We start from the raw sequence: 14,271 nt of genomic DNA on the forward strand, positions 1-14,271 counted from the left end.
CTTAGAGTCAGGTGTAACTTGGGAAGTGCTGAGACCTGGTTATTCTTAAAGCCTCCCTTGGTGTCAGGAAGGCAGAAAAAGCATTGACAAGTGGCAGTCAAAAAGGATTGAAGCCAGGCCGGGCGTGGTGGCGCACACCTTTAATCCCAGCACTTGGGAGGCAGAGGCTGGTGGATCGATGTGAGTTCGAGGCCAGCCTGGTGTAATAAACATGTCAGGGCTTGTTTCAAAGCCCAGTGTAGGAAGCAGCTACATGTCAGGGCTTGTTTCAAAGCCCAGCGTAGAAAATAGCTGACAGTCCAAAAAGCTGACATGTGACCAGATGTGTGAGTGATAGATAAAACCTTAGTAGTAAATTCTGACCTAGGAGCAGCCACGACTGCAAGTTGGTGATAAGAGTGACGCAGAAAGCTAGATGTGTGAATTAGAGAGGATAAGGTTAAAGTTAGTATAAAAACCCTGAGAAGAAGCAGCCAGCTCTCTCTCTCGCTGTCACCATGATTACCTGAAATGCTGCCAGCCGACGGGGCGCTCTCCCCGGACAGAGCAGACAGACACGCTGTCAGATAACAACCCGAGAACTGATTCAAGTCGCAGCAGCGAACCTGTTCGACAGATCGTCGCGATATCAGGTCGTATACCCTAATGGCATAAGCTCCCAGAACATTGATAGTATAAGATGCTAAATGCTACTCCTATTAGAATTAAGATAGTTTTAAGAGTTAATGGAATGGTATTGGTGGCTTGGCCTTGGAGCCTTAGCCGCTGCGTTTTGTTGTAGTTGCCTTTGTATTGCTAATAAACCTCTCTTGCTAAATCGTACCACTTGCTCTTGGCCTGCCTCCTTTGTTCCGGATTCTGAGTGTAAACTCTCTGCTCACGACAGCTGGTCTACAAAGAGAGTCCAGGATGGCCAAGGCAACACAGAGAGACCCCATCTCAAAAAACCAAAAAAAGGATTGAAGCCCTTGTGAAGGCACCAGAAGTGACAGGGGTGAGAGTAGTGACGGGACCACAGCAGTGCAGGTTCACTCTACTGAAAGGGCCCTGAGCACCTGACATGCTTTATTTCCCCATGAGGTCACCTCCTCCTGCTCTCTCTCCACAGCTCAGTCTCACAGCTCAGTGGTTGACACCTGAAGCCATGAACTTCAGATATCCTTGACCCTACATCTCCCTTACTCACAGCCCCACTGATTTTTGTTTCCAAAACGTATCCTGTTTGACCCTGCCTCCGATTCTAATTCAGATTTCAGAACCTCTCACAGCCCCACTGTTTGACATAGGAAAGGCATATTGCCCCCACCCCCTACCCCTCACCTCTCACTCCCCCCCTACCAGCTCTGAATTTTTTTCTTTAAAGACTATATAGTATATATAGACTATATATAGATCAGTCTTTGGTTTGCACAGAGACTGGGTTTCTCTGTGTAGCCTTGACTGTCCTGGACTCGCTCTGTAGACCAGGCTGGCCTTGAACTCACAGTGATCCGCCTGCCTCTGCCTCCCAAGTGCTGGGATTAAAGGCGTGCGCCACCACGCCCGGCTTGTATAGATGACTTTCACTTCACACGGATACAGTTTGTCTCTGATGAAGCTCTACTCAGAGAGGTGCACTGTTGGGCCCTATGGCCGAATCTGTCAGCCCTCTGAGGCCTTGAGGACAGATCGGAGCCTGGCTCGAATTTCAGCAACAGTCTCTAGTAAATACTTCCGCGTAGGAATGACTCAGCTTGGTCTGAGCCCTGCCTACCAACAGCCACGTTACACACACCAATTGGTCCCACTTTACGTCCTGGGAGACGTCATAGTCCCTGACGCCGTATGCCCCGCCCACTCCCTATACTCTATATAAGAGAAACCCGCCGCAACAAAGTTGAGACCTCGCTCCGATGACACTCCCGACTCAGTGTGGAACCGGCAGGCCCGGGGCCTCTCCCATCCCAGCCCTACCTGCCTGGCGAAAGAGGCCCGCCCGTTAAATAAAGGTATGATATGTCCTGACGCAGTAGCTAGTGTGGAATACTTGCTGGGTAAATGGGAGCGTGTGAAGAGAGGGAGCTAGAGAGATGCTCCACGCGTAAGAGCTCTCAGAGGACCTGGGTCTGATCCCCAGCACCGACATGGACGCTCACCACCAACCCGCGACTCGAGTTCCAGGGCCTCCAATACCCTTGTCTGCCCTCCACAGCCACATTCAACACCAAATAAAATGAACAAATCTAATTAAAGTAGAAAAGCAGGGAATGCACCAGAACACCATCTCTTACAGTCAGGTCTCACAAAGCAGGGTGCACGTCAGCCCCCCCCCCAATGTTGCTTCCGGCTTTAACTTGCCTTTCGCTACAGAGGCGTTAGAGATGACCACACGGCCCGCGGCCCCTGTAACTTCTCGTGTTTACTGAGCCAGACGGCTGCTGCTGCCTGATCTCTGTTTGACTCCTGCACATGAAGTAGCAGCAAAATGGAACAGAATGTGGCCACGGCTTGAAACGAGAGGAAATTTTTGCTGTAGGGCTGGGGTGAAGCTCGGTTGGTGGGAACTGTGGAGCCCTGAGTTCCATCCCCAGCCGCCCCCCCCCAATAAAACTGGGCGTGGTGGCTCACACTTGTAATTTAGCTATTTTTTAAAAAAAATTACCAGTTTTATTATTATCAGTATGCCAAGCTAGCAATCAATTAAGACACAAACACTTGTTATATTTTAAAGTAGCCTTAGTTATCTTGGGGCAGACATTAATCCTGTAAACTACTTCCCATAGTGGGGCAGGTATCCCATGCCATCTGTTTTTAATAATTTCTATCAAGCTACCTCCCATCCGTAATCCCATATACTTGCTAATGTTCTTCATCTGGGCCGGATTCTCCATCCATGCCAGCCATGTGCTTCTCTCCCATCTAACCCTCGGTAGCCTTCCTCTCTTCCTTCTTGGGACCCTCTTCTCTGGTCTCTTCCTTTCTCCTCGTGGCGATCTTTTTTTTTTTTTTTTTTTCTTCCCAGGCTTCCTCTCTCTCCCCCAGCCCCACCTATCTCCTCTGCCCTGCCCAGGTGAGATGGCTTTTTATTAATCAGAAGGTGGGTCACAGAGACGGCAAGCAGTAATTTGCATCAAAATACATCAGACCATCCCCCAACATTTAGCCACTCAGGAAGTGCAGGCTGGGGAAACGGAAGTTCAAGGTTGTTCTTGGCAACATGATGGGTTCGAGGGCCAGCCTTGGCTATGGAAGGCCTGGTCTCTGGCAAAGCCAAAGCCAAAACCCAACCAACCGGCAAACGAAAGAGCGACTCAGCCGACCAGCCAACGAAACAAAGGCGTGAAAGCCCTACTTGCAGCATTGACACTATTTCTACCTCTATCCATAATGTTTCTGGTGTTGCTCATAGTTGTTTTTATTTTAGTTCTTTTCTTTTTTCCATTTGAGACCGAGTCTCATTATGTAGCTCTGGGTGTCCCAGAACTTGATATGTAGACCAGATTGACCTCAAACTCGCAGAGACCCACTCCGTCTGCCTCTGAGGTGCTGGTGCTAAAGGCGTGCCCCATCACACCAGCCTCTTGTGTTATTCACAGCTGTAAACAATACAGTGCAATGGAGTCCGGTCAGCTGTAACAGCTCCGTAGCAGAAGCTCAGAGGGTCAATCCACTTGCTCCGGCCACAAATGGGTGCTGAGCTCCCCCTGACCCCCCCTCTGTTACTACTCTTGCTGCCTTCTGCCTCTTTCCCATAAACAGCATCTGATTGCTTCACTCACCCTCTCCCAGTCTGTCATGAGCTTGTCACAGATGCGATTGATAACGCTACTAATTTAGTTAGCACGATGATGGCTTTCTGGTTGGGTGAGGTTGGCAAAGCCAGAGGAGATGTTTGTTTACCCATGAGAAAATGATTCCGAAAGGAGAAATCCCACCTGCCACACCCGACAGCCACGCAACACAGCTTTGCATGCGGTAGGGAGGGTTCCCGTGCGTGCAGTTACTTGTGAGTGGAACTGGCTGCCGGAGGTGGGGGGGGGGTGGGGTCTTCCTGATTTCTCAGCTGCATGAGAGTGAATTAAGGGGGTGTCTTTCAAGGGGATTCGTCCCTGGAGAGCCTCATCCCTTTATTGTTCTCAAATGAGACTCATATAGTTGCAGTTGGGTTCTCATCTCTCTTTCCCACTTATCTGCTTCCTTTTCCTTTTTCTTCCTTCACCTTTGCTATTTAGCACTTCCCCCCATTGTTCTGAGGGCGATTTGTTTTTTCAGGGGGTTGGCTTGTCTAATAGGAGTCAGGGCGAATGAGGCCACCTCTGAATGAACCGTGCCTCCCAGGGAGCACGGAGGAGTGGCCCGCTTTGAAGGTTGTTGTGACGATTTGGATTAATAACATTTGTTCTAGCATTGTTCCTCGTTTCTGATCATCAAAGAGCTAGCTTTTCCAGCTCTGCCAAAGGCTCTGCCAGCTTGTCCTTGGGAGCAAAGTGTCTGGAACAGGGCTGATCTGAAACTGTTTTCTCAGTGAAGTGGGTGGGCTGCAGACTCACATCAAGGGAGTGTCAGCTTTCAGAACAGCTCCTTGGCAGAAAGGGATGTGGGATGTCGGAGGAACTGGAATCTATTCAGTGCCCGTTAGATGAACTCCTTGCTTCCAGAGTGCGGTGTGTGGAATCTGGGCCTGTGCCCAGTCAACAATTACCCGCCTCTGTAGCAGGGCACCTCAGAAAGTGGAGCAGCCTTTGGGGTGAGAGGTTTGCTTTTCCCAGGCTGTTCTGTGTCTCCCTTTCTCCGTACTTTTATTCTGCCTATTTGTTTAATTTTTGGTGTTTTGCTTACCGTAAGTGAGCTGAAAGGTGGAGCACTGCATCACCGTCTGAGGACACCTGGGAAGTGACCCTCATTGTGGCAGGCCATCTTGTCAGGACTGTCCAGCTTCCTGACATTGGCTGTGAGGACAGGGACCAGGATTTTGTCTCCCTTCCTCAGTCGGTGGCCTCCAGCGTATAGTCAGAGCCAGAGTTGGGTGCTCATCCTGCGGCTGGGTACCCAATACCCCGTAAAGAGGCCACTTGAAGATGGGTGCCACAAGTCTGGGACTCCATCTGTCCCCTTAAAAGACGAGGACCTAGAGATGTTGTTTCCTGGGCTCTGATTTGCAGGAGTTTTGCAGACAGATTGGCACACCCAGTTTGCACTGGTCCTCCTTGCCTAGAGTAGCTTGTTTTTCACATGTGTCCTTGCTCCTGACTCGAGTGGACCTTTTCTCTTAGAAAGCAAATAAAACAAGCCAAAGCTTGAAACAAACAAACAAAACAAAACAAAACTTTTATTTTAAAAAGGACTAAAGATTTATTGTAGAAAACTTTAAAAAATTCTTACAATATAAGGAAAAATAACCAAAATTATCTGCAATCTCATAGTCAGAGAAAATCATTATTGATGATTTCTTTATACTTTAAGAAGGTGTAGTAGGTGCACCTTGAATCCCAGGACTCAAGGTGTAAAATGCTTTTGTGGAGGACCCGGATTGGGTTCCCAGCAGCCACGTCAGGTGGCTCCCAGCTGCCTGTGAGACTCCAATTCCAGAAGATCTGATGCCCTCTGGTCTTCTCAGTCACTTGCACACACATGATACTTATAAATGCATGCAGATACACACACACACACACAAATTTAAAAAGTTAAGAAAATCTGGTCTGCATGCATTTATATGACCTTTAAGTGTATATACATAGAGACACACATATTTAGATTAGAATTCTGATTTTGAAATTTACACTGGCTTGGACATTTCCTCTTGATACTCATGCCTTTTTTTGATGGCCACAGGGAGTTTCCATGTAACTACTATAGTAACTTAAGCAACAGGCATTGTGACCAGATGTAAATAACACACCGATGTAATCCCCTCTCTCTCTCCCTCTCCCTCTCTCTCTCTGTCTCTCTCTCTCTCTGTCATTTTGCTTTGCTTTGCAGCCCGTACTGGGCTCAAATTCTTGGTCCTCCCACCTCCGCCACCTGAGTACCAGGACTGCCGTGTGCACTGGATCACAAACCTTTCTCTGTATCCCAGAATAACGTGTTTCTGAAGGTCTTCCTAAAAGGGGTCTCCAGACAGCCTGGCCTGTTAAATCGCTCTCAGCACACAGTGCCAGTTGTCTGTTGGCTCCGAGCTATCTTTAAAGTAATGACGCCCTTGTCCTTCAGGATAAACAGGTCCTGCCAGCTAGACCTCTATCTCTCTTACTAGGACCTGCGTGGGGCCCAACCCCTGGGCCGTGGTGTTTATCAGCCTCCGCTGGGCAGCATCTGCTCTGGTACCTGAAGAACCCTGCCGGTAGACCTCGTGGCGCGAAGCATTGTTCTAATTGCTTTGAGCAAAGAAGCCCTTACTCTCCTTTCCCCAGTGGGGGAGGGGGAGACTGAAGGATGCCTCATACCTATGCAAGATTACAGATGACCCCTTACTTGCACCTTGTACCTCTTCCTGTAAAGCGGAGGGAATTTCCTAGGCACGGGCTCAGTGACCTTGGGGGAGTCTCTGAATCTATCTGTGGCCCAGATGACTTCAGTGATAATGCCTCCCAGGTGAAGCTATTGAGAAGAAGAAATGAGGTGTGGCCTGCCAGTCCTGGTACACGGAAGCACAGCTCATGCGTTGCTTAGCGACGGGGATATGAACCGAGCGACTGCATCGTTAGGTGATTCTTCACTGTGGACAGAGCTCCCAGACACATGGATAGATGCATAAAACAAGTTAAGATGGAGTCTTACTACCAAGAGAAAATGATGCCTTCAAGAGGCACGGGTAAACAGGAAATGTGAGGGGCTACTGCACAACATGGCTTTGCTTTACAGTAATAATAAATAGAACTGCACTAGAAACAATAAAAGTATGGCTCTGCCAACAGACAAAGCAGCCGTGCAGTCATGTGTCATTATCAACTGTGTGTGTGTCTATGTTCTAAGTGACTGCCAGTGCAGCGGACAGGTGAGTGATGTGTGTGACATCACTAGGCTCCAGAGCAGTCTCTGCTGCCACTGTGGTGTGTGAGGTCTTCTGTAGGCTGAAGTGTCCTTTTATGCTATGCATGTCAGAGGAAGTGGGGTTATACCCTCCCACGCCTCCTGCGTTGACTAGAGCCCTCTATTTGGCAATACGCCTCGGCAGCACAGGGCCTTTGGCCTCTTGAGTTTGTACCCACTCAATGCACACAATCAGGAACAGGGTACAGGGTTAAATGGGTGGATGCAGCGACCTATACCTATAGTCTTAGTGCTCAGGAGGTTGAGGCAGGAGGATATCCTGAGTCAAGAAATTTGAGACTGCGTAACATGTTGACACCCTGGCTCAAAAACACAAAGGAAAATAATGACAGGAACCAAACAAGGCCAGGGAGATGGCTCAGTGGCTGAGGTGCTTGCCACGCAAGCATGAAGACTGGTGTTCGGGTCCCCAGAACCTAAGTATCCAGTGAGCACGGTGGCAAGGTCGAGGCGGGGGATCTCCAGAGCAGGCTGACTGGTGAGACTGGGCTTGACTGAGAGTCCTTGACCCAGTGCGTAAAGGAGAAGAGCAAGTAAAGATTATTCTAGACAGCAAACTTGGGCCTCCACACACAGGTGCACGTGGGCGTATGCACACCAACTCATACACGTGTGCCCACACACACCACACACAGGAAAATAAGAAAAGGAAATAAGCATAAACAACATGAACACAAAATATAATACAATATAAAATATAAAACAACAAAAGCCACTGAACTGAAGGGCAGACATTCAAAGCACGGTCATTTCTGTGGCTTTAAGCCATCACCTGGTGGCCTTATGGCCTCAGCCAATTCATTTACCTAAATGATTGACTCAGCCTCAAGTTCCTCTTTGGAGAAGGAGTGTGGGGGGGGGAGGGGTGAGTGGAGCCTCTGCACTCCAGAGGGTGTGGCCAGGTGCCCCGCAAAGGCAGGGGAAGGAAGAAATGCAAGGAGCTGTATTTCAGTTGCTGTGATAAAACACCATGATCAAGGCGACTTAGAGAAGGTTTATTCCGGCTTCCGGTCCCAGAGGGCTAAGAGTCCATCATGCTAGAGGCATGACAGCAGGAGCAGGAAGCTGAGAAACCCTATCTTTAACTGCAAGCATCAAGCATAGAGAGCAAGCTGGGGCACTGGTCAGAGACTCAAATTCTCAAATCCCGCCTCCTCTGGCAAGGCCACACCTCCTAAACCTTCCAAAGTAGTTTCACCAATTGGGGACTAGGGGGTTAAATAACAGAGCCTATGGGGTGGGGGGGGGGGCATTTTCTCATTCAGCTCTCCACACAAATCAATTGGAAAAAAAGTATCACGTGCCTGTTTACAAAACACAATCTGTTCATTGCACAAGTCCTAATATATGTGGATGTGTATACGTGCATTTTTTTTCTTTTTGAAAATTTACTTCATTCTGGGCTGATCGCTAAGAATAGGATGAGAGTTTAGGCAAGGAGTGTTTATGGCAATATAACAATGTTCTATTAAAATGAGATCTCTTAGCAAAGTGTGTGGCACAGGGAGGCTTCTCTTTTCTACCATATTGTACACTGTGGGCTGAAGAAGCTGATGGTAGGTTTTCTCTGGGAGGGAAAATTGTGTGTGTGTCTAGAGAAAGCTGTGTGGGTTGTTTATTTCCCTCTGATAAGAATGTGACTGGGGAGAAGTGAGCCTTCCTATGAAAGCGGTTCACTGGGCTATTGAAAAGCCTGTAAGAGTGACAGAGGAGACCAGCGTGGGGTCACAGCTGAATAGTGAAGACCTGGTGGGTTCTTTTTGTGGCTCGTAGCTGGGGTGAAAATTTGGAGAGCCAGCAAGGCTCTAGTTGGAAGCTGCAGAAAGGTCGTGAACCAAGGGGAGTGGCCCCTGCCCTCCACACGGGGCGGGAGGTGCTGCTGATGGAGGCAGAGGAAGGCTGGAAGGCAGAGAGATGATAACGTACCCACCAGTGATGGCTGCTGAGTGGACATGCTTCAGGACAGCCTCACCCAGTCCTCAACAGCCTCGCAGAGAAAACACCAAGGCTTCACGATAGCAGATAGTCGAATGGAGGGTCAGGTGTGCTCAGCATGCCAGCCAGGCAGAGACCAGAGTTCTGTCGCAGACCTGTCTGACTAAGCTGGAGGTGGAAGCCTCACAGTGTGGTCCTCTTAGGCCTGGCTGGGTGCTCTTCCTCTGGGCATGGCTGAGGCAGTCTGGGGCTGATTGCTCAGTTAGTGAACTAGCCAGAAATAATTCTAGCTTCTTTTTTTCCTCCTCTTGTTCCAAAACCGGCTATTGCACTCTTTCTTACCAATCGCTGAGATCAGTTCTCTCACATCTTTGTGCAAATACACTACGAAGAATGTATGGCCAGTGGGTAACATGGTGGATCTTGTAGTGCAGCCGTTGGAGGCTGATGGTTGCCTAATCCCTCTGTTCTTGACTTCTGATGGTTCATCTCTACTGCATAACCCTCCTCGCCCTGCCTTCTGGGGACAGAACGTCTGTGGTCTGGAGATACCGCTCAGCTGTAACGTGTTTGCCTTGCAAGCACGGGGATTCAGGTTCAGCACTCACAGATAAAGCTGTAATCCCAGCCGTAGGGAGGTGGAGACAAGTGGCTTCTGAAGATCATTGGCCGTTCTAACTGTACCAGTGAGCTCCTCCCAGAGAGAGGCTAGAGGGGGGATTGAGTGTATTCTTGCCTTCAACCTCTGGCTTCCATATACAAGTATGTGCACCACACACCATATGCACACAAGCAGGGACTTGCGCGTGCACACAGAAGACAGACAGCCACTAGCAGCTACGGTGATTTTGAAGTAGTGTGAACACAAATGATATTTTAAAGCATCTATAGCAACTTTACTGGATCTTACTGCCCTGTGTTGTCCACGTCCATAATGGAAGGGAATGCTAACTGCCAGGTGCAGCGGCGCACACCTGTAATATCAGCACTCAGGGAGGCAGAGGCAGGCGGATCTCTGTGAGTTTGAGGCCAGCCTGGTCTACACAGAGAAACCCTGTCTCAAAAAAACCAAAAGAAAAAAAGAAAAAGTTAAAGTTAAATGTTAGAGGTTAGTGGAGAGCTGGGGTTTTTTTTGTTTTTGTTTTTGTTTTTTTTATGAACTACTCTGCGATCAACCTATGGACACGCTAAAGGTCCAATGTCAGGAATTCCTGATGTAAAGGGATTTTGGAAGATAGAAAGGTAACTACAAAGACTGATCCAAAGGCAGAAGAGGCAGCACCTGCAGCCATCACAGGCTGGTCAGCTCTAGCAAACTAAGGAGAAAGGGCAGTTACACTTGAATATCAGATTAACAGACTGGGAGAGGGAGAGGGAGAGGGAGAGGGAGAGGGAGGGAGGGAGAGAGAGAGAGAGAGAGAGAGAGAGAGAGAGAGAGAGAGAGAGAGAGAGAGAATGTCCAAGAAATATTTAAGGAATACTTGTGCAAAAAATATTTGTCATTTCCCTTTAATGGGGGCAGAAGGTATTACACACATTCTGATGGAGATGCACCAACCACGGACAGCCAGGAAGCCCAGCCCTCCTCTTATGTGCAGCCCAGCGGTGAGCAGGTAGCTAGTCCGGTAGGAGATCTCTATGCAGCAGTCTCAGGCTGTAAGCATCTGGGAGGGGAAGCGGCAGTTCCTAGTGTTTGCACATACTGGTCAGTCATTGGTAAGCATTCACATTTCAACCAGTATGAGGAGGCTTTGCCATTTTCCCACGGGTCTGAGGCCTCGGTCCTGGATATGGCTAGCTCATGTCAAACAACACACATTCACTCAGGACATCCTGCACTCCACACAGTTATTCAGCAAAACTAGTCATTGACAACACCAAAGTCTAGAAGCGTAATCAGATCTCTGCTGGCACAGAAATCAGCATTTAAATATACAAGGGTAATCTTTAGAGTGCACACAGACACCATTTGAACACATACTCTCTCTCCCCTGCCCGTGTGTGTGTGTGTGTGTGTGTGTGTGTGTGTGTGTGTGTGTGTGTGTAGGACAGAAGTCAACACTGAATATCTTCCTGTCCTCTGTTACTCTCAACCTTAGTCTTTTGAGGTAGGGTCTCTCGCTGAACCTGACACTTACCCACTTAGCTAATCTATGAGCTGTGGGATCTTCCTGTCTCTGCTCAGCCAGCACTAGGGTCTCAGACAGGTGTCACCACACACAGACTTTTTGTTGTTGTTGTTGTTGTTGTTAATTTTAACATGGGTGCTAGGACTTTGAATTGAAGTCCTCATGCTTGTGCAATGGGGGGGGGGAGGGGCAGCATATTTTACTGACTTAGCTACCCTCCTGCCCAGATTAGGTTCATTTTCATGGTATCTTGTTTGATACTTTTTCTTTTCTCTTTTTTGTTTTGTTTTTGTTTTGCTTTATGGTACTTCCAGGACCTGCAATGATTTCATGTTCTGCCTTCTTGCTTATTACAGTATTTTTCAGAATCTAATATACCCTGGATAGCACACTACACCATTGCTAGCTATTCTACTGAAAAAGAAAAAGAAAGCCACAAATTAAACAGTGGCATGACGCCGTAATGATAGCTTGGCGCCATGCATGGGTGGCTTGCAGTGACCCATGGCTGACTGGAGAATTTGTTCATTTCCTGTAAGAGTTTCCCTCCCACCAGGAGCTTAGCTCAGTGCATGATGGACAATCCTTTTACACACGCACCAACAAGCTCAGCCTATATTGTGATTATCTTTCCACAGAACCCTTGTTTGTTACTTTATAGGAAAGTGCGAGATGACGGCCAATCCTACAATGATCAAATTTATGGCTTCCCTTCATGCCTGGCTTTTTGTGTGCAAATCATCAGCAGTCTTTTCAGAAACATTTTGAATCTGGCAGTTAAGCTTAACCTATTGGGCCAGTGAGATTGTTCAGCTGGTAAAGGGCATTTATTGTCGAGCCAGACAACCTGAGAGCAGCCCCTACAACCTACATGGCAGAAGGAGAGAACTGAGCCAAGAGTGTGTCTCCTCTGACCTCCACTCATGCTGTGCCACATGTACATACAGAAATAAGCAAATAAATGTAAAAGAAAAATTCAAGCTTAACTTATGCTGTACCGTTGAAAGATGAACAGCCCACCTGAAATGATGGCTAATGGGCACTTTCGATTGTTGCTGCCACCAAGGCCTAGCACTTGTAAGATGCATTCAGTTTCCAAGATATTAAATAGGAATGAAGGTGTGCTGAGGAACCGATGAGGCAGGGTGTCTGTGTTCTGTGTCAGGGAGCTGAGTCCTTGTCACGTGTGACTGCCAGTGTGTGCTCCACACCTCACACATTCAGAGGGAACTCAGCACACATGTTCAATGCGTGGAGGAGTTAGTGTGACCATGCACATGGACGTTTTATTAGCTACAGGGTTGGTTAGAGTCTTATGGATGTGAAAAAATATATGGAGAGCATCTGATATTTCTTATTTTTTTAATTATTCATTTTTGTATTAGATTTGCATGTATGTGTCTGAGTGCATATATGTGCACCATATGTGTGCAGTGCCAGAGGAACCCAGAAGAGGGAGTCAGATTGTCTGAGCTGGAGTTACAGGTGGTTGTGAGTCACCCATCATGGATGCTATGAATAGGACCATCATCCACCAGCAGATAGCACTCCTAACCGCAAAGCCATCTCGCCAGCTTCACTTCTGCTATTTCTACACATTCCTTTATTCTGTATTAATTTAATTGGCTACACTAATTACAAGAATGAAAAATTTGGCTGATAAGTATGGTGACAGAGTCCTGAGGTCTCATCATATCATGAAGTCTTTTTGGATAACACATTTATGTTTCCAGACAGAGACTTGGTGTCCACTGCTGACAGTGACAGAGGTGATTCCTGGTCACCCAACCACATAGATTTGGTAGGACAGGAAATAGAATCACATCCACGTTAGTTATGTGGGAATACAGCAGGCACACAAGGAGGGTCCTGGCCTGTTCAAAAACAAGCAGGTGATAATGTGGTCAGTGTGTATGTGTGTGTGTGCGTGTGCGTGTGCGTGTGCGTGTGCGTGTGCGTGTGTGTGTGTGTGTGTGTGTAGGTCAGAGGACAACTTGGCGACTAAACTAAGGGCATCAGGCTTGGCAGCTTCACCTACTGGGCCATCTTGCTGGCCCTCATGTGGCCACTATACTTGAGAAAAGCATGGGTCCAGTTGGTGGTGGTGCATGCCTTTGATCCGAGAACTCGGGAGGCAGAGGCAGGAGAATCTCTGAGTTCAAGGCTAGCCTGGTCTACCAAGTAAGTTTCTGGATGGCCAGGGCTACACAGAAAAACGCTGTCTTGAAAAACACCAATTTAAAAGAAAGGCAGGAAGGAAGGAAGGAAGGAAGGAAAGCATGAAGAGCAAGGATTGTGCTGGGCACTGTGGGAAACCGACCATCCTGTGAGAATAGCAAAGAACTGCTTACCAAATACCTTTGACCTTCACACTTGGCCCCCTCTGCACAGCAGGCCTCCATTAGATGGTGTTGCTGTGCTTGGAAATGAGACGCTGAGACCTACGCCTCAGACTCCTCCCCCAGTCTTCTTGACTCTTCACTTGGGATTTTTCTAACCACTCAGAGGACCTAGGAGCTGGGGAATGGGTGACTGAGGTGAGAACGGAGACTAGAACTCCCTGGCAGAGCGAGGCCCAGTGGGTTGGATGGATTTCACTCTCTGGACATTGGCAGTGGACTGGCGTGTTTCTAGGCAGCATGGAGAACTTGGGTAAAATTTCGATACACGGCCCTCCCTAGGTGTCCTCTTTGTTAACTTTCAGGTTTTTTTCCCTACATTCTTTAGTAGCTTCTGGAAAAGCTATTGTGCCGGATCTGCTTTGATACAGCACAAACACACCAAGATGGAGGCTCCTCCATGAGTGACACTTGAAAGAGTATGAGATGAAAAGGAAGAGGAAACATAGAAGAAAACCAAGAAAAAAATAGCGAGAGTGAGGGTTATAAACACCCATTGTGACAGGGCTTGATGCTCAACCTCTATGAGGGTCTATCACAAGACCAATAATTTTATGAGTATAATAATAATAATAATAATAATAATAATAATAATAATAATAATAATAATAATAATAATAATACCCATTGCTCTTTGTTAAGGCCAATTTGAGTGTATGATTATTTTTTACCTTTAAATTATTATTATTATTATTATTATTATTATTATTCTACTTGACATAAGCTGTGGTCATCTAGGAAGAGGTAACCTCAATTGTAAAAATGTCTCCATCAGATTG

General features: G+C 47.5%; 1 protein-coding gene and 1 long non-coding RNA gene across 2 annotated transcripts in view; one reads left to right on the forward strand and one right to left on the reverse strand.

The window, feature by feature from the left end:
- Window positions 1–14,271, reverse strand: part of LIPC (lipase C, hepatic type) — a 150,151-nt gene that overhangs the window by 46,872 nt on the left and 89,008 nt on the right. The gene's annotated exons all lie outside the window — the stretch shown is intronic.
- LOC311598117 lies at window positions 1,869–6,898 on the forward strand. The gene is made up of 2 exons (XR_014779484.1): window positions 1,869–1,988; window positions 6,233–6,898. It is a non-coding gene; the product is annotated as an uncharacterized lncRNA (long non-coding RNA).

This window comes from Acomys minous (assembly GCF_964271855.1).
Source record: "Acomys minous genome assembly, chromosome: 5".
NCBI classification, from domain to species: Eukaryota; Metazoa; Chordata; class Mammalia; order Rodentia; family Muridae; genus Acomys; species Acomys minous.